General features: G+C 38.9%; 1 protein-coding gene across 4 annotated transcripts in view; it reads right to left on the reverse strand.

Annotated features, from left to right (window-relative positions):
- CNTN1 (contactin 1) overlaps positions 1 to 18161 on the reverse strand; it is a 417338-nt gene extending 399177 nt beyond the window's left edge. For all 4 annotated transcript variants that reach the window (XM_042246873.2, XM_060412756.1, XM_060412755.1 and 1 more), the window contains exon 1: positions 18022 to 18161. The gene's annotated coding sequence lies outside the window, so the exon portion shown is untranslated. The remainder of the gene's footprint in view (positions 1 to 18021) is intronic.
- Positions 18162 to 21928: the final 3767 nt, after the last annotated feature.

The following is a 21928-nucleotide window of genomic DNA, read 5'->3' on the forward strand; positions in this document are numbered from 1 at the left end:
CTAGGAGGGATTGTGGGCAGGAGGAGAAGAGGACGACAGAGGATGAGATGGCTAGATGGCATCATGGACTCGATGGACGTGAGTCTGAGTGAACTCCTGGAGTTGGTGATGGCCAGGGAGGCCTGGCGTGCTGCGATTCATGGGGTTGCAGAGAGTCGGACACGACTGAGAGATTGAACTGAACTGAACTGAACTGAATAGCAAAATGAAGTCAAAATGAAATTATTATGAGAGATTTTAAAAGATGATTTGGAGAGTACAATCCTGCCAATTTGTAGCAATATTTCTTATCAGTAATTATCTAGATATGCTGCTTCAAATCTAGTTAATTTCCACATTTTTGAAATTACAACGTCCTCTCATACCTAATATTTATTTTTAACTTCATTAAATTCTCCCAACACATTTAACAATATTCAGTTAAATCACAGTCTTTCTTGGAACCACTGCTTCTAGGGAAAAATACAAAGTAGAGATTTCCTGATCTACTATTTTCTCCTCTTTGGCCACATATTTTGCTACTTTATGGGCTTCCCAGGTAGCACTAGTGGTAAAGAACCTGCCTGTCCAATCCAGGAGATCTAGTATATACTGTCATATATTAGATTTCTCTCAGTTACTTAAACCAGTCATACTCTTGTAAATGTCCCTGGCATACAGTATTCAATTAACATTGAATCTACTTGTATAAAAGCACTCATCACACAATTTGGGGTTATCTTTTCATCTATTTTCCCCACTTACATTCGAAGCTTCTTGAAGGAAGGAAAAGTCTGATTTATTTACTCTACAAAGCTTACTACACAGGAGATGTATTTCTGTTCTCTCTCCTTCTCTCTCTCCCTTCCTTCCACTGACAAATACAATATATAATAAATTAAGGAAAAGGTATTAATCACATTATTTCTCTCCACTTCTAGCAGAAGATTTACTTTTAGCTCAACTTCATAGATCATTTATGGGAAATAGTCCTTTTTCATATCTGGAAACTGTTTTCCTTGAAGAACAAGTAACATTGACAAGGCCATAATTAGGCAAGTGAAAGAGAAAAGGCCCTGCCTGACTAGCTTAATCATTTAAACTACACCTGGAAAATAGATGACAGGCAATATTGCAAACTTACTTTCATATGTATTTTCCTCAATAGGAAATGAAACCACTCATAATTATAAGAACTGAGTAGATTTCTCAGGAATACATATCTACTAAGTGCCAGAATTTAGATTTAAATCTATGTCTACATATACCTATGGTATATTTTGTTGATATATGCCAGAAATCAACAAATATTGTAAAGCAATTATCCTCCAATTAAAAATAAAGAAATTTTTTTATAGAGTTACCATATGAACCTACAATTCTACTCTCAGGTATATACCCAAAAGAGCTAAAAATATATATTAATTCAAAAATGTGTACACATACATTCATGACACTACTATTTACTGTAGCCAGAAAGTGGGAACAGCCTAAATGCCCTTCAACTGATAAATGAATAAATGAAATATAGTATATTCATACAATGAAATATTATTAAGCAATAAAAAGTACTGATATATGCTAAAACATGGATGGACCTTGAAAGCATTATGCTTAGTGAAAGAAGACAGCTAGAAAAGGATACATTGTGTGATTCCATTTCTATGAAATGTCCAGTATAGGCAAAGTCATAGAGACAGACTATTTCCTAACTAAGTGGTTAGGAAATGGGAGGAACAATTAAGAGTTGTATTTTGGAGTGATGAAATTGTTCTAGAATTCGGTAAAGGTGATGGTTGCACAGATAATGAGTACTATAAAAACAACAAAAAATATTGTATACTCTTAAAAGGTGAATGTTATCATATGATATTGCTTATATGTGGAATCTAAAAAAATAATCAAATGAAATTACAAAACAGTATTAGAGTCACAGATGTAGAAAACAAACTTGTGGTTACAAGTTGGGGGAAACAGTGGAGGGATAAATTGAGAGACTGAGATTGATATATACATACTACTATATATAAAATAGAAAACTGAAAGGACCGACTGTTAGCAGAGGGAACTCTACTCAAGACTCAATAATGACCTATAAGGAAAAGGGATCTAAAAAAGACTGTATGTATGTACATGTATAACTGACACACTTTGCAGTACAGCAGAAGCTAATACAACATTGTAAATCAACTATACTCCAATAAAAATCTATTTTTTAAACAGATGAATTTTCTGTAATAAATATATCTCAATTTTTAAAAACCTATGTTAATGAACATCTAGTACTATATTCCTTCCTGCACAAGCAGACATGCCATATATTATATTGAAAAGCTATAACAAATAATGAAAGCAAGAGTTTTTAGCACTTAAATTTTATAAAAACAACTTAGTGCCAAATTCATTTGAAATATTTTACAATCCCAATAATAGCCAAAAATATTTTATGTATAAAGTAAAAAATCTATAGGGAAATATCAATTTTATATTTTATGATGACATCAGTGCATAGTTGCAATTCATTTATATTATTTTTTTAGTAGTGGTTTCATTTAGAAAGAAAAACATCTTCTAAAAGTATTTCAAAGATTGATAATACTCAGTACAAGGGAGGATGTAAAAAAAGCAAAAATGTTAGTAGCTCCGTTACATTCGACTCTTTGCTACACCATGGACTGACTGACTGTGGCCCACCAGTTTCCTCTGATCATGGAATTCTCCAGGTAAGAATACTGGAGTGGGTAGCCATCCCACTTCTCCAAGGGATTTTTTCCAACCCAGGGATCAACCCAGGTCTCCTGTATTGCAGGAGGATTCTTTACCTTCTGAGCCACTTGAGGGAAGCCCACAAGGGAGATATACAACAGAAAACATTCTTGTTCACGTTCAGTTCAGTTCAGTTCCATTCAGTCGGTCAGCCGTGTCCAACTCTTTGCGACCCCACAGCACTCCAGGCCTCCCTGTCCATCACCAACTCCCGGAGTTCACTCAGACTCACGTCCATCGAGTCAGTGATGCCATGCAGCCATCTCATCGTCTGTCGAACCCTTCTCCTCCTGCCCTCAATCCCGCCCAGCATCAGAGTCTTTTCCAATGAGTCAACTCTTTGCATGAGGGGCCAAAGTACTGGAGTTTCAGCTTTAGCATCAGTCCTTCCAAAGAAATCCCAGGGTTGATCTCCTTCAGAATGGACTGGTTGGATCTCCTTGCAGTCCAAGGGACTCTCAAGAGTCTTCTCCAACACCACAGTTCAAAAGCATCAATTCTTCGGCGCTCAGCTTTCTTCACAGTCCAACTCTCACATCCATACATGACTGCAGGAAAAACCATAGCTCAGATATGCAGATGACACCACCCTTATGGCAGAAAGTGAAGAGGAACTAAAAAGCCTCTTGATGACAGTGAAAGAGGAGAATGAAAAAGTTGGCTTAAAGCCCAACATTCAGAAAACTAAGATCATGGCATCTGGTCCCATCACTTCATGGGAAATAGATGGGGAAACAGTGGAAACAGTGTCAGACTTTATTTTTGGGGGCTCCAAAATCACTGTAGATGGTGCACCCATGAAATTAAAAGACACTTACTCCTTGGAAGAAAAGATATGACCAACCTAGGTAGCATATTCAAAAGCAGAGACATTACTTTGCCAACAAAGGTCCATCTAGTCAAGGCTACGGTTTTTCCAGTGGTCATGTATGGATGTGAGAGTTAAGACTGTGAAAAAAGCTGAGCGCTGAAGAATTGATGCTTTTGAACTGTGGTGTTGGAGAAGATTATAAATTGTTATAATGTCTTTGAGGAACAATTTGGAAATACTGATACTCTACAAAAGATGTAACTCTTTGCTAGAAATTTCACTCTAGAAATGTATTAGTGAAGTATTCTAAGGAATGTACCAAAGTACATGTAGAATGGTATTCTTTTGGCATTCTTTAAAAAAATAATTACAAATAAAGCAAAGATCCAATAAGAGTGACATAAATAAACTGTGTTCCATGTAGAGAGACAGCATGCAAATACTAAAAAAGATGTGTTAGCACTACAATATGTGAAAATAAAAATTGGCCAAGATAAAAAAGTGATAGGGCACTATACATAATTTGTTGCATTTTGAAATCTTTTAAAATATATACAAAATATTAAGACTAGTCAGCTCTGTCAGTGGATTTAAAAGAATGAAAAGAAATTCATCATTAAAAATCATATACATATTAAAAAGATAGTATGAGATTGTTTTCAAGAACAATGTCTAATACATTTGACAGTTTAGGTGGGCAAACGCCTAGACAAGTCCAACTTACAAAAAAGATTAAATAATACATAGAAAATATGAAGAGACAAAGTAACTGAATTTTTCTTAATATATAAAGTAAATGAACTTTTAGTTTAAAATATTGCCAGAGAAAAATTTCTCGTGCCAAATGTCTTCACTAGTTGATTCTATAGAAAATTAAAATGTATCATTCACAAACTCTTACCAGAATAAAAAGAGGTAATATATCTCATCTCAACAGTGCAACCAACATAAATTTGACACCATCTTAGCCTGATGAAAGTTATCTACAAAAAAATCTGATACTTAAAGATGAACTTTTGAGAAATTTTCTTATGAGATAAAGAATGAGTCAATTAACACCATTTCTACTCAGAACTGTCCTAGAGCTCTTAGTCAGCATAATAAGTTAAGATGTTTAAAAAGTTACAAAGACTGGATAAGAGAAAAATACTCATTATTCTCAAGAGTCTCTCAGACTCTTTGCCATCTGAGCCACCAGGGAAAAGATTTGCAAATACTTTCTAAGCACTCAAATTCAAAATATATTAATATAAGGAGCCACTTATGAATTAATAAATAAAAGACAGATAACAGTAAAGTGGACAAATTCTTTGAGTGGTACTCTCAAACGTCATTGCCTTCCCAGGTGGCTCAGTGGCAAAGAGTATGCCTGACAATGCAGGAGACAAAGGTTCAATCACTCAGTAAGGAAGGTCCCTGGAAAAGATAATAGCAACCTACTCCAGTATTCTTTCCTGGGAAACCCTACGGACAGACAAGTCTGACAGGATTACAGCCCATGGGGTCTAAAAGAGTCGGGCATGACTTAGTGACTAAAACCCAACAAAACCAAAACACCATATTCAAACAGCCTATATACATATATATAAAGATATTTAACAATATTTTAATGAAAAATGCAAATCAAAACCATAATGAGACATCTGTCTCCACACATTCTCACCTTCTATAATAGTTAAGAAGACTATTAAAGTTAAAAAGACTATAAAAACCAACTGAAGGCAAAGCTACTGAGTAACTTGAAATCTCACACACCAAAGGTTGAACTGGAAATTGGCTCGATCATTGGAAAATCTAGGAATTTCTACTAAGCATTATTCATTGATTAAGCAACTTAACCTTACGTTCAGTTCAGTCGCTGAGTCATGACCAGCTCTTTGCAACCCCATAGACTGCAGCACACCAGGCAGCCCTGTCCATCGCCAGCTCCCAGAGTTTGCTCAAACTCATATCCATTGAGTCGGTGATGCTATCCAGCCATCTCATCCTCTGTCATCCGCTTCTCCTCCTGCCTTCAATCTTTCCCAGCATCAGGGCCTTTTCTAGAGAGTCAGTTCTTCTCATCAGGTGGCCAAAGTATTGGAGTTTCAGCTTCAGCATCAGTCCTTCCAATGAACATTCAGGGCTGATTTCCTCTAGGATGGACTGGTTGGATCTCCTTGCAGTGCAAGGGACTCTCAGAGTCTTCACCAAAACCACAGTTCAAAAGCATCAATTTTTCAGTGCTCATCTTTCTTTATAGTCCAACTCTCACATCCAAATATGACTACTGCATAAATGCTTTGACTAGACGGACCTTTGTTGGCAAAGTATTGTCTCTACTTTTTAATATGCTGTCTAGGCTGGTCATAACTTTTCTTCCAAGGAGTCGTTTAATTTCATGGCTGCAGACACCATCTGCAGTGATCTTGGAGCCCCTCCAAAATAAAGTCTGCCACTGTTGCTATTGTTTCCGCATCTATTTGCCATTAAGTGATGGGACTGGATGCCATGATCTTAGTTTTCTGAATGTTGAGTTTTAAGCCAACTTTTTCAATCTCCTCTTTCACTTTCATCAAGAGCCTCTTTAGTTCTTCTTTGCTTTCTGCCATCAGGATGGTGTCCTCTGCATATCTGAGGTTATCCATATTTCTCCCAGCAATCTTGATTCCAGCTTGGGCTTCATCCAGTCCAGCATTTCTCATGATGTACTCTGCAAATAAGATAAATAAGCAGGGTGACAATATACAACCTTGATGTACTCCTTTCCCAATTAGTAACCAGTCTGTTATTTCACGTCCAATTCTAACTGTTGCTTCTTGACCGCATACAGATTTCTCAAGAGGTAGGTAAGGTGGTCTGCTATTCCCATCTCTTTCAGAATTTCCACAGTTTGTTATGATCCACACAGTCAAAGGCTTCGGCATAGTAAAGCAGAAGTAGATGTTTTTCTGGAACTCTCTTGGTTTTTCAATTAACCAACAGATGTTGGCAATCTGATCTCTGGTTCGTCTACCTTTTCTAAATTCAGCTTGAACATCTGGAATTTCAAAGTTCACGTACTGTTGAAGCCTGTCTTGGAGAATTTTGAGCATTACTTTGCTAGTGTGTGAGATGAGTACAATTGTGCAGTAGTTTGAACATTCTTTGGCATTGCCTTTCTTTGGGATCGGAATGAAAACTGACCTTTTCCAGTTCTGTGGCCACTGCTGAGGTTTCCAAATTTGCTGGCATATTGAGTGCAACACTTTGACAGAATTATCTTTCAGGATTTGAAATAGCTCAACTGGAATTCCATCACCTTCACTAGTTTTGTTCATAATGATGCTTACTAAGGACCACTTGACTTTACATTCCAGGATCTCTGTCTCTAGGTGAATGATCACACCATTATGGTTATCTGGGTCATGAAGATCTTCTTTGTATAGTTCTTCTGTGTATTCTTGCCACCTCTTAATATCTTATTCTTCTGTTAAGTCTATACCATTTTTGTCCTTTATTGTGTCCACCTTTGCATGAAATGTTCCCTTGGTATCTCTAATTTTCTTGAAGAGCTTCCTAGTCTTTCCCATTCTATTGTTTTCCTCAATTCTTTACATGGATCACTGAGGAAGGCTTTCTTCTCTTTCTGTGCTATTCTTTGGCACTCTGCATTCAAATGGGTATATCTTTCCTTTTCTCCTTTGTCTTTCAAATCTCTTCTATTCACAGCTATTTTTAAGGCCTCCTCAGACAATCATTTTGCCGTTTGCATTTCTTTTCCTTGGGGATGATCTTGATCCCTGCCTCCTGACAATGTCACGAACTCTGTCCATAGTTCTTCAGACACACTATCAGATCAAATCCCTTGAATCTATTTGTCACTTCCACTGTACAATCATAAGAGATTTGATTTAGGTCATACCTGAATGGTCTGGTGGTTTTCCCTACTTTCCCCCAATTTAAGTCTGAATTTGGCAATAAAGAGTCATGATCTGTGCCACGGTCATCTCCCTGGTCTTGTTTTGCTGACTGTATAGAACTTCTGCATCTTTGGCTGCAAAGAATATAATCAATCTGATTTTGGTATTTACCATCTGGTGATGTCCACATATAAAGTCTTCTCTTGCATTGTTGGAGGATGGTGTTTGCTAGGATCAGTGCATTCTCTTGGCAAAACTCTACTAGCTGTTGACCTGCTTCATTTCATACTCCAAGGCCAAATTTGCCTATTACTCCAGATATCTCTTTACATCCTACTTTTGCATTCCAGTCCCCTATAATGAGAAGGACATCTTTTTTGGGTGTTAGTTCTAGATGGTCTTGTAGCTCTTCATAGACTCAAACTGAAACTTCTTCAGCATTACTGGTTGGAGCACAGACTTGGGTTGCTCTGATATTGAGTGGTTTGCCTTGGAAATGAACAGAGATCATGCTGTTGTTTTTGAGATTGCATCCAAGTACTGCATTTTGGGCTCTTGTTGGCTATGATGGCTACTGCATTTTTTCTAAAGGATTATTGATGACAGTAGTATATACAATGGTCATCTGAGTTAAATTCACCCATTCCAGTGTATTTTAGTTCACTGAATCCTAAAATGTCAATGTTCACTCTTGCTGTCCCCTGTTTGACCACTCCCAATTTGCCTTGATTCATCGACCTAGCATTCCAGCTTCCCATGCAATATTGTTCTTTACAGTATCGGACTTTACTTCCATCACCAGGCACATCCACAATTGGGTGTTTTTTCGTTGGCTCCATCTCTTTATTATTTCTGAAGTTATTTCTCCACTCATTTCCAGTAGCATATTGGGTACCTACCAACCTGGTGTGTTCATCTTTCTGTGTCCTTATCTTTTTGCCTTTCATACTGTTCATGGGGTTCTCAAGGCAGAAATACTGAAGTTGTTTGCCATTCCCTTCTTCAGTTCACCACATTTTGTCAGAACTCTCCACCATGACCCATCCATCTTGGGGTTTTAGAGTTTCATTTGCTGGGTCTTTCTCACTGCCACCCTATTGGTGCATAGAAGTGATAGACAAAGAAGGGAAGCTTAGGGGAAAAAGTCTGTTGAGGTACAGGCTGTGCGGCCGCTGTGTGGTGCAGAAACAGCTTTAAGGAGATACCCCATGTCCAAGAGCAGAGAAGCCCCAGCAAGACGGTAGGCGCTGGAGCAGCAGTTGTGCCGCACTCAAGCAACTGTGAGGAGATACCCCACATCCAAGAACAAAGTAGAAGCCCCAGAAAGATGGTAGGATGGGCGAAATCACGTTTAGGATCAAACCCCATGCCTACTAGAAAGGCTCAGAGGGCTCAAACAAACCTTGTGTGCACCAGGACCCAGAGACCCCACAGAGACTGAGACAGGCAGAACTGTGTTGGAGCATCTCCTGTGGAGGTACGGGTCAGCAGTGGACTGCTGCAGGGGCAACGGCTCTGTGTGCAGCAGACCTGGGTATGGCATGAGCCTTGTTGGAGGAGGTCACCATTAACCCCACCACAGAGCCGCTAGAACTTACACAGGACTGGGAAATAGTCTCTTGGAGGGCACAAACAGAAACTTGTGTGTACAGGACTCAGTAGAAAGGTATATTGACCCACAATAGACAGACCCAGACTTGCCCGTAAGTGTCCAGGAGTCTCTTGTGGAGGTGTGGGTCGGTGATGGCCTGATGTGGGTTGGAGCTATTGAGTATAGCATTGCATGCATGGGACCTTTTGAATGAGGTTGCCATTTTCTTCATTACCTCCACCATAGTTTGGCCCCAGGTAAATAACAGGGAGGGAGCACAGCTCCATCCATCAACAAAAAATTGCATTAAAGATTTACTGAACATGACCCCTGCCCATCAGAACAAGACCCAATTTTCCCCTCAGTCAGTCTCTCCCATCAGGAAGCTTCCATAAGCCTCTTACTCTTCTCCATCAGAAAGCAGACAGACTGAAAACCACAATCACAGGAAACTAATCTTAGGCATATCTTAGCAAAAAATGCATATACATACACGTGCTACAAAAGGCATGTAAAAGAATGTATAAGAAAACTATTACACAAAACTGAAAACAACCTAGACATCTAACAGGTAGAACAGATAGGTCCGTGTTGGAGTACAGTGGAATTTTATAGAACAACAAAAATGAATTATTATTACATTCAAAGAATGGATATATCTCAACAGAAAGACTGAGCAAAAGAAATTTGATACAAAAAAAGCCACATATGGTATGATTCTGTCTATACAAATTTCAAAAACAGGCAAAACAATTCTATGGTCTGGAAGTCAGAATTAGTGATTACTTTTGTGGAAGAACAAGGTGGTAATGATTGCTGGAAGAGGGGATTTGGGGTACTGACAAAGTTCTTTACTCAGAACTGAATCTTGATTTCATGACTCTTTTCTGTGTGATTTTCTATATTTCTGTTATTCTAACAAAAGTTTTTTTTTTTTAATAAAAGCAATGCAATGTTTTATTAAAAGTAGATGTCTTAGTTTCATCATCATTCCAAATAATTTTTTGGGAAGAAAAGTGAGTTAATTTTCTAGCACCAAAAAATATCTTCACGACCCAGATAACCACAATGGTGTGATCACTCACATAGAGCCAGACATCCTGGAATTCAAAGTCAAGTGGGCCTTAGGAAGCATTTCTATGAACAAAGCTAGTAGAAGTGATAGAATTCCAGTTGAGCTATTTCAAATCCTGAAAGATGATGCTGTGAAAGTACTGCACTCAATATGCCAGCAAATTTGGAAACCTCAGCAGTGGCCACAGGACTGGAAAAGGTCAGTTTTCATTCCAATCCCAAAGAAAGGCAATGCCAAAGAATGCTCAAACTCCTGCACAATTGTACTCATCTCACACACTAGCAAAGTAATGCTCAAAATTCCCCAAGCCAGGCTTCAACAGTACATGAACCATAAACTTCCAGATGTTCAAGCTGAATTTAGAAAAGGCAGAGAGGAACCAGAGATCAAATTGCCAACATCTGTTGGACCATCAAAAAGGCAAGAGAGTTACAGAAAAACATCTATTTCTGGTTCATTGACTACACCATTGACCGTTGACTGTGTGGATGGCAATAAACTGTGGAAAATTCTTCAAGAGATGGGAATACCAGGCCACCTGACCTACCTCTTGAGAAATCTGTATGCAGGTCAAGAAGCAACAGTTCAAACTGGACATGGAACAACAGACTGGTTCCAAATAGGAAAAGGAGTATGTCAAGGCTGTATATTGTCACTCTGCATATTTAACTTATATGCAGAGTACATGCGAAATGTTGGACTGGATGAAGCCCAAGATGGAATCAAGATTGCCAGCAGAAATATCAATAACCTCAGATATGCAGATGACACCACCCTTGGCAGAAAGTGTAGAAGAACTAAAGAGCTTCTTGAAGAAAGTGAAAGAGGAGAGTGAAAAAGTTGGCTTAAAACTCAACATTCAGAAAACCAAGATCATGGTACCTGGTCCCATTACTTCATGGCAAATAGAGGGAACAACAATGGAAACAGTGAGAGACTTTATTTTTGGGGGCTCCAAAATCACTGCAGATGGTGGCTGCAGCCATGAAATTAAAAGATGCTTGCTCCTTGGAAGGAAAGCTTGATCAATCTAGGCAGCATATTAAAAAGCAGAGACATTACTTTGCCAACAAAGTTCTATCTAGTCAAAGGTATGGTTTTTTTCAGTAGTCATGTATGGATGTGAGTTTGACCATAAAGAGAGCTGAGTGCCCAAGAATTGATGACTTTGAACTGTGGTGTTGGAGAAGAAATCTTGAGAGTCTCTTGCACTGCAAGGAGATTCAACCAGTCTATCCTAAAGAAATCAGTTCTGAATATTCATTGGAAGGACTGATGCTGAAGCTGAAATTCCAATACTTTGGCCACCTGATGAGAAGAACTGACTCACTAGAAAAGACCCTGATGTTGGGAAAGATTGAAAGCAGGAGGAGAAGTGGATGACAGAGGATGAGATGGTTGGATGGCATCACCAACCTGATGGACATGAATTTGAACAAGCTCTGGGAGTTGGTGATGGACAGGGAAGACTGGCGTGCTGCAGCCAGTCTGCAGAGGTGGACATGACTGAGCAACTGAACTGAACAAAACTGATGCTTTACAAACTTCCAGAATCCATACCAATCAAAGGCTTTTTATTAAATGAAGAGAAAGAGAATTCAATTCACAAGTATTTAGTTCAAACACAGCTAAACTTATATATCTACATAATCCATGTAACTACACATTTATTTCTTCTTCTAAAATGGAGAATTAAGAATTACCTACTGATTTAGCATTTGTTAGTTATTCAATGTCCTAAGCATGCCTTATCTTGACAAACAATTGAGTGAAAGTTGCTCTGTCATGTCCAACTCTCTGTGACCCCATGGACTATACAGTCCATGGAAATTTCTAGGCCAGAATACTGGAGTGGGTAGCCTTTCCCTTCCTTAGAGGATCTTCCCAATCCAGGGATTGAACCCAGGTCTCCCACATTTTAGGTGGATTCTTTACTAGCTGAGCCACAAGGGAAGCCCAAGAATACTAGTGTGGGTAACCTATCCCTTCTCCAGCAGATTTTCCTGACCCAGGCATCAAACCTGGGTCTCCTGCATTGCAGGTGGATTTTTTACCAACTGAGCCATCAGGGAAGCCCTATCTTGACAAATTACTTATTAAAAGATTCTTTTTTATCTGTCTTGCTGTATAAATCAACAAACCCAGCAATCATTGAAAAATTAAGACGATTAACATAGCCTCTAGTTTTATTTCTTATTTCGAAGGTAGAGATATAAATCTGTAATCTTCTGACATCTTAAAAAGGTACCTAGTCTTAACCTTCTTTAAATTCATTTCTTCAGAAATATACATCAGTGTCTTCACTGGGCCCAGTGAGGAATAAGGCATTGGCCCTGTCCTCAAGGGTTTACAATAGGGGTAACAAGCAAGTAAATAGACAGTTATAACACAGTATTGTAAGCGCTATGGTTAGGATACCCACAGGTTGTTATGAATGCACTGAATAAGAGTTAAAACTTAGCCTGGAAATTTTGGAAAGTCCTCCTTAAGATGGTGGCAGCTTCAGAGCCTTAAAGAGGTGAGGCAGACCAACTACATGGCAGACAAGGAGACAGAAAATGTCTGGCAGGAAACAGAATATGGAGGGGAAGTGGGGTTTGGGAAAATAGAGGAAGAATATAATAAATAAGGTGAAATGCAAAAAGTTTAGTATGACTGGCACTGTGGAATATTGGAGATGGAAGAAATTGAAATGATGAGGAAATGAATTTAGAGAAGTAAACAAGGACCACTTCATAAAGGACATTAGGTCCTTAATTAAGAAAAAGACTTAAAGAACTTCAGGCAGTTTGTTATTTAAGAAAGAGAGAGAAAAAACTCCACTAAAATTTTTTCAGCAGAGGAGGTACCTGTTGAGATTGGTTTCAGAAAGATAACTGATAGTGCAGAGAATGTGCTTGAGGAGACTACAGGACAGCGGGACTGAAGTAGGGGCTCTGAAGTCTGAACATGCTCAGAATATCCTCATTTCCTACATAGGAAACAAAGGTTTAAAGAAACTAAATACCTTGCCCTGAATCACACAGTTTGTAAGTGGCTGAGCTAGGTCTCAAGCAAAGCTCTGAATAATTCTAAAATGTGTCCTTTCAAGGACCTTAGAAAACGCCTCTGAGGAAAAGAAATGAATGTGACAAACCCTAAGCACCTAGAGAATAGCAACCAACAAAACAATGTAGGAAAAGCAATGGCAGAGTCAAGTCTACATCATCAAAATCAAGTGCAGGGGTGAGCAATTATCCAGTGAATTAAGGACCATCTGGATAATCCTGGCAAAAGCAGATTTAGTGTCTGAGTCATTCAGATAATTGTGCAAACAATGTGCCCTTATCTGGCTGAGTAACCTGGTCATTAATATCTTCCATAGTCCATTCTGCCCTGTGGCACTTTTGAAATGGACAACAGTAGCTCAGAAAGAATTAAGGTACTATTCACTTCATGGGAAAGCCACATAAATAATAATGGGATATCAATATAGACTGTGAGTGTATTTTATACATCCCCAAGAGCCATTTCACACAGAGATACATGATATACATAAGCCAAATCCCACTTCAAAGAAGGAAAAATTTCAGCAAAAGCACTCTCAAATGCATGTTGTTATATTCAATTCTTTGCAGGTAGCAGAAAGTTTTATGGGCCTTAAAGTGATGAAAAATATCACTGCAAATAGATTTATAGATTACATTACAGTAAGGTTATAAATTTCTGCATGTTCAACATAAAAGAAGAAAGGGGAAAAAAACAGGGTGAGGAAAAATTTCACAGTTTATATCAGATTTGTTATTATATGAAGAAACTATGAATATTCCAATAGAGAAATAGTCAAGTAAAATCCACAAATAAAGAAATACAAAGAGAAGATATAGGTTTGAGAAATGAAAATATGTCAAACTCATTCAAAATCATAGAGACACAACTCAAAGAATGACCAGATATATAATTTTGACTACGAAATAGTCACAGTTGTTTTAACCATAATAACAAGTGTTAATGAGATTACAGTCAATCAGTTTAAACTGAGTATCAATTTGTGCACCTTTTTTTTTTTTTTTTTTTTTGTAACAGCAATTTAGGAATTAGCATTCAGAGTCTGGAAATATTTATACATTTGATCCAATAACATCTAAGAAGTTATAGGACAGAAATGATCTGAAAGGTAAAGACTAATGAGTATCTATGTTTAGTTCCGCAAGTGTGAAAAATGAAACTATCTAAAGGCTTTGTTACAAAAAAAACAAACAAACAAAAACTGGCAGCCATAAAAGAACATGGCCAGTAAGAATATTAAATGAAATAAATGAATATTTATGGTGTGTTGTTATGGTAGAAAAAAGCTGAATGCCAAAATGCATATTCACTGTAAATTCAGATCTATAAATTTAAAACATGTATGCATATTCATAAAAATAAAACTAGAAGGTTGATAGTAGATCTCTGTGCATGATGAGACTATCTTTATTTCCAATTTTTCTTGAATGATTCTGTATTTCCTTATAACTATAAAAAGCTATCATTTAACATTTAAATTTAATACTAAATGAATATTCTTTCAAATACAATTTTATACGGTAAGTCATTCAGACAACCATAGTGAAATAATGTCCCATCCTCCACCTGCTATATTTCCAAGTTCATACAACTGCTATTTCCTGTTCTAAGGATCTGAACCCACATATTCTTGCTCCAAAGCCAGTGCTCTTCAAGATACAAAGTAAAAGCACAGTGAAAGATTCAAAGCAGAGTTGAATCAATAAGGAACATTAAAAATACATTATATCAATAATAATATTTGGCATCTCAGGTTTAAGCAGAGAAACTTATACACAGGGATATTTGATAACTGCACTAATGGAGTCATGCAATGACAGATGAAACTGGCATTAAGGAAAGCAGAAAAATACAAATTAGATTGAGAATAGAAATGAAATAAATTAATTACTGAATAGATGGTGGGCATCTGGAAGTAGACAAAAGAAAAAAAAAACTGATTACAAATCAGAAAAGCCTAGAAAACTGCAGTATCCTTTGCTAAAAAGCCAGTGGATGATGATTATTAATGGTGGAAAAGCAAAAAAAAAAAATTGTTTTCTCTAAATACAGTATAATTACTATAAACAGTATTTCTTCTTCTAGTAGCTATTGTCTCAATTTCAAGGAGGAGATGGACAATATGGCAGAAATGGCAGATTAAAAGGGAATAAGATGAATGCACCACTAAAAAAAACTGAAGACTGGACTTGAGGAAGGACTTACTGATGACTTAGAGGGGATAAGTTCTAGATATGACACAGGCCATGGCCAATTTATCATTAGAAATGGATGGACCTTGTTGATCTCTTTTTTAATAAGGCATGTGGGATGGCATGTTTTGCGTGGAGAAATACGGATTATCTATTTTTCAACTTTGTCTCAAGGGGAAGAAGATATCAGAGAATCCATAGAGTAACAATGTACATCTTCATAACCTCTACTGGAAAATAGAATCATTCTGTGGAAGGATATAGAAATGCCTCATGTCATTCATTCCTCCCCATGGAGAGAATAATGGAGCCAAAGGAAGTTTCCAAAATTAGTTCCCAACACAGAGCCTTCTATCAATTAATAGATTACCCCAAACCACTGCTGCACTCATCCAAACAATTTCTTATGATGATATTTCCTCAGTAAGAATCTTTAAGCCTCCTTAGAACTGTGTTCATCTTGATGTATACACAAATAGGGGTTTTGATCTTTTTCTACAAAGTACATACTGCCTAATTAGAAGACAAATCAGATATACAAATAATAAAAAATTAAATCAATCAAATGATACTTAGTGTCTGATTAACTGAATAACCTTGGCCTATACTGTTTTTCTTTAACTTTTTATTTTATATTGCCGTGTAGCTGATTAACAATGCTGTGATAGTTTCAGGTGGGACAGCAAAGGGACTCAGCTACACATATACATGTATCCATTCTCCTGCCAATATGCCCTCCCATCCAACCTTGGCCTATACTGTTAGTGATATCAATATTGATCAAGTTTTGTTACCAGGACCAAAAACCATGGGACACTGAAGTATTCTGTTTGATGGCAAACTGCTATGCAATTAATTCACAGTAGGTTTTCGAATGTTAGGGTGGAAATAGTGGATTTGGGGAAGATTTTAAACAAATTATTTCTGTCCTCAAAATCTTAGTTTTCTCATCTAAGAAAATGGAAAGGTTATCACCAAAATTAAATAATTCCAGGCAATGGGGAAATAAATGCAAAGAAAGTCCATGTAGTGCAAATAGACTTGACATAAAACAACAGCAAAAGTTTAAATATCAAATCTATAAGTAAAATTTGTACAAAAAATATATCAAAATTACCTTCTGAGGTTCTAAAGGTCCCTTAGCTTTATATCCTATAAAATGCATGGGTCAATTCCTCCAGATTCCAAATACTGTCAACTACAACTTACCAAATAAATTTACCATCAAACAATCAAGATACAGACACAAGCATCCCAGATATGATTCATATTTATTTGATATGTATGCTACATTTCATGCTGATAAGCTACACTGTGAAGCTGAAAATGCAGGGAAATGGATGAAGATAAATTAGCATTCCAAGAATGTATTCAAAATAATATTTGGAAATATTAATCTTCATGGGCAACACAAAAATATTATTTTATGCAAGGTTTCCTCAGTCTGAGTGCATCTTCTCTGGCTTTTCCCCCAATGGAGAATTTGATTCCCTCTTTCCCCTCCCACTCAGTGTTTCCAGATTGCTTCAGAAGGCCAAGCCAGCCTGCTCAGCAGCAGGCAAACAGGGCTGGGTGTGCAGGAGCTATATATAGCTCCACCTTGGAGATAGGCACACACAAGTATATGTACAAATGCCCATGCTGGATGGGGCATGAATAAATAAGGAGAGGTTACAGCTCCTCCCATCTTCCTTCTTCCCATCACCAGAATGTTTGAGTAATTTTCAAAGCAGGGTGTCATCAGACCCTGATAGTGATGCAGCGCCCAATTTCTCTGCAGTTCTTCTGCTTACTGATTCCAGCAATCTGACTCTAGCAGGAACCGGCACTGGGCCAACACCTACTACCCAGATGTGGTCAGCCAGGGAGGCTGCCTTGCAGCCCCTGGGAGCCCATCCTGGCACAATTACTTAACTCTCTGGGAATCCCCCAGGATAAACCCATCTTTTAAAAACTAGGATAGACAACGCCACGCTAGGAGAGAAGAGGCCAAGCCTTCCCTGCCTCTCCCCTCCTCAAGTCTGCAGCAAATAGGGGAGAAGGACTGATGTCTTCTTAATGGAGATGTAATTAATTGGAAAATGCCCCTCGAGTTGCAGGTTTTTTCCCCCAACCCCCCACTCCCCAAGGGCCAGGGAGAAAACAAGTCCCTTTTCCTCTCAGCGCAACCATTCCCAGTTTTTCAGGGTTGTGCTAGTCTAGAGACAAGGTAGGAGAGAGGAAACGAGCGGGAGCGGACAGGCGTGGGGAGGAGCAGACGCTCATCTCAGTTTAGGAAGACCTGGGTTACCGGCTGCTGACATGTCTGCTCCCCCAGACCCTCCCCCGCCCGGTCGACTTGGCACCTCTTGGGCTCATCGCCCGCGGTGTCGGCCGCAGCCTCTGAGAGGAAAGTTGACGAGAGGAGACCCGGGGGCTAGGTCCCCTTTCCCAAGGCACTGCCGCCTGCCCTGCCTGTCACCCCGGGCTCCCGGAGCCCGCACCCTTCCTTCCCGGTACGACACTCCCTTCACCCAGCCCTTCCTGCCATCCTTCTCAACGAGAGCTGCGGAGACCGCAGGAGATCGGGGGGTGACGAGGGCGGGGCGGGGCTGGGGGAAGGGGAAGGGAGGCAACAGCCGCAGGAAAATACGCATTCTTCATTCTGTCTGCAAAGAAGGGAAAGTCCTGCCTCCTACCTGTTCCCTGCTTCTGCTCGCCTCGGCGCGGCACAGCTGGACCATAACCTACAGGTTTCCCACTTCCGCCGCAAACACCTGGGAGCGCATCTCCCCACCCGGCGCCCCTACTCGCCTCGGCCGAGCCCACCCCAGCTACTTGACAGCAGAACCCGGGCCTTTTAGAGCGGTTATTGGAGCGGCAAGGAAAGTGGGGCGGGCGCTAGAGAGAAAGCCGCGTCTCTGATTGGTCAAATGGGATGTCACTCACCCCAAGACCAGGGCTTGCTGCGGAACAGGGTAGCTGCTGCTAGACCCAACCGCACGGGTCTCTGCAGTCCCTGGAACCAAACCCAGCAGCCACTGGATCCGTGACCCCTAAGAGGAGGAAACTGGTTTGTTGACTTGTCATCTGAGACCCCAAGAGGGAGGGAGGGACCAGGCAGAACCAGACACCCAATACTTTCCAGGGTTCTCCTGAAGGGACCATCTGCTCTGGAAGATTTGACAGGCCAAAATATTAGGAAGAGTGAGTGCCTAGATAGAGGGGCACGAACTTCGGTAACGAATGAAGCTAGATAGAAAAATACATATAATTACGTGGAAAAAAAAAATCATAAGAAAAGGAAAAAATCTTGCAGACTTTGTTTCGAGTTTCTTTTTCTTTTTTTATTCCTAAATGTAACATGGCAGTGTTTCCCTGAGGGGAAATAGGTTGAACATCTCATTCTATAGAGCAGGGAGACTCCAAAATATCCCCTGGTAGGAACAATGTTTTAGAAGGGAAAATGTTGCAATAATCACCTCTCAAAAAAAGACTAAAGGAAGGCAATTAAGGTTAAACTGCTTAAGAGACTTGCCTTGGGCAGTTCATTTGATGGCAAAAATTTTCAAACAATTACCACCAGACTGATAAATCAATCTGTTCCCTTTCTACTGATTGTGATTCTTTTGTACTCAAACTCTGAGAAGCAGAGGATGGATAAGCCAACTCAAACCTACATGATCCCAAGTCTACCTTTTAGGTGAAGGAGGAGGATGGTAAAACCATTTTCTGCCCACTTTTATCTCTGCCATTGGTCTAGGGGGAGTCAGAAAGTCCTGGAATTCAAGCCATTGCTCAGATTAGGGATAATCATAGAAAATCACAAGTCACATTGGGGGTAAGGAGGCATCCTATTCTAATGCCATATAAGGAAACAGTCTTCTTCTTCACAGGCTGCCTTCTTTCTGCAAAGAGCCAAGTTCTTCATCCACCTAAATTAAGTAGTTGTCTTAACTAGTGCAGAGCATGACAGAACTCGCATTCTCAGAGCTTATGATGGGCATGGGTCACTGGACAACTGTAGAGAAGATGACATTGTTATTAAAATGCTAAGCAAGTGTAGGCTCTTAGCTTCATATTTAAGATTGTCATCACTGTTAAGCCAGATTCTTCATAAAATGTTCTCCTCATGAAAATGGAGGAATTAATTTATTTGAAAAGCAGAAGGGATCTTAGACATAATTTATAGTGAACAATAGACAAGATTCTTATGTCAAGAATCCTCTTAACACTAATAGAAATAACTAAAATTCAATAGCAAATTTCAAGATCCCATCATTCGTATTTCCACATAATATTCCCATTAGTCTTGTGCCTTCACCTAGGCACCCATACCAATTATGTCATTGAACTGGACAAATTGTTCATGACTTACTGCATTTACTGAGCACTTAATTTGTGCCACATCCTGTGTTAGGTGTTAGGGAATAAAGTAAGAATAATCCACTGAACTTATTAAAGAGGGACTCAGGAAACAATTAAGGTAGTAAAATATTATAGAAAAAGTGTACATAGTCAGTACTAACATCTTTTGATCCCTGAGCATATATTGAGTCACAATCAATTCTAGCACACCCTCCTCTAGATTTAAGCAGTGAGAAAGCAGAGTATCAAAGAAAACTACTGAGCGCTGAGGTTAGCATGGAAGTTGAAATTGAAAGTGAAAAGATTACTAAAAATTCTATTCTATCCTCATTGTTTCATTCCTTCATTTCTTTGATAAATATTACTATTGTAAACATGCCAATGAATGAAATGTGTGCACACGCACAATTTGGGAACACTATTAGGTGAGGTCTATTTGGTCACAGGTGCCTCATATATTTTCAGATAAAGCAAATTGTCTCCAGGTTATTGGTTATCATCTCAGAGAATAAAACCTCCATGGCTGTTTCTGGAATACATGTTTTCCCACGTTATGTAAATACATCACAAGTATCTGCTGCAGTATCTGCTACTTCTGTTTTACTGACTACACCAAAGCCTTTGACTCTGTGGGTCACAACAAACTGTGGAACATTCTTAAAGAGATAGGAGTACCAGAAAACCTTACTTGCATCTTGAGAAGCCTGTATGCAGGTCAAGAAGCAACAGTTAGGACTCGACATGGAACAATGGACTGGTTCCAAATTGGGAAAGGAGCATGCCAAGGCTGTATATTGTCATCTTGTTTATTTAACTAATATGCAGAATACATCATGCGAAATGCCAGACTGGATAAAGCACAAGCTGGAATCAAGATTGCCTGGAGAAATATCAATAACCTCAGATATGCAGATAACATCACCCTCATGGCAGAAAGCAAAGAGGAACTAAAGAGCCTCTTAATGAAAGTGAAAGAGGAGAGTGAGAAAGAAGCTGGCTTATAACTCAGCAATCAAAAAACTAAGATCATGGGCTCCAAAATCACTGCAGGTGGTGACTGCAACCATGAAACTAAAAGACGCTTGCTTCTTGGAAGAGAAGATATGACCAACCTAGATAGCATATTATAAAGAAGAGACAAAATTTTACCGACAAAAGTCCATCTAGTCAAAGCTATGGTTTTTCAAGTAGTCATGTATGGCTTTGAGAGTTGAACCATAAAGAAAGCTGAGCACTGAAGAATTGGTGCTTTTGAACTGTAGTGTTGGAGAAAACTCTTGAGAGTCCCTTGGACTTCAAGGAGATCAAATCAGTCACTCCTAAAGGAAATCAATCTTGAATATTCATTGGAAGGACTGATGCTGAAGCTGAAACTCCAATATTTTGGCCACCTGTTGCGAAGAGTTGACTCCTTAGAAAAGACCCTGATGCTGGGAAGGAAATGACAGAAGATGAGATGGTTGGATGGTATTACTGAATCGATGCACATGAGTTTGATCAAGCTCCAGGAGTTGGTGATGGATAGGGAATCCTGGCGTGCTGCAGTCCATGGAGGCACAGAGTCAGACATGACTGAGTGACTGAACTGAACTGATCTGCTACAGTGCATTTTACATTTTCCAAATCACTTTCAGATACAATCAGTATTTATATTCTTAACTAAGAAGGCCCATTATGAGTCCAATTTCACAACTGAGGAAATTGAAGTAGCCATGGAAATGTATTACTTTGAAACAAAAGTTAATAAAAAAAACTTAGTTGAGTATATAATGCTACATATGTAGGAGATATCCAACATATACTCATTGATGAATATGTACATTACAAAGTATGAAAGTTTAAAGAAACTTAGAAACCATCAATTTCCATCCATTATTCTATGAAGGAGCAATTCAGACATTATAATTTGTTCAAGATCATGTACCTAGTTAGGGACAAAGCTGAATGTAGAAATCAGTTCACTGTATTTTCCACTTCAATGAACAGCAAATTTTTGGCTATATAGTCCTGGATAGTTCATACTCCAAACCACACAACCTTTTGAAGCTTTCAGAACTGACACAATGGTGTACTCATCTTCCAACATCTATAAATATATACGAAAGCATGTCACTTTAATTGGAAATTATGTAAGGCATAATCAGTAGTTGAGATTCAGTTTGCTTGTAAATTTGGGGTCTGCCTCACCAGACTGAAATCAGAGTAACTGGGGCTGGTGTTTGGGTATAAAGAAAGCAG

This window comes from Ovis aries, chromosome 3 (genome assembly GCF_016772045.2).
Source record: "Ovis aries strain OAR_USU_Benz2616 breed Rambouillet chromosome 3, ARS-UI_Ramb_v3.0, whole genome shotgun sequence".
Classification (NCBI taxonomy): domain Eukaryota; kingdom Metazoa; phylum Chordata; class Mammalia; order Artiodactyla; family Bovidae; genus Ovis; species Ovis aries.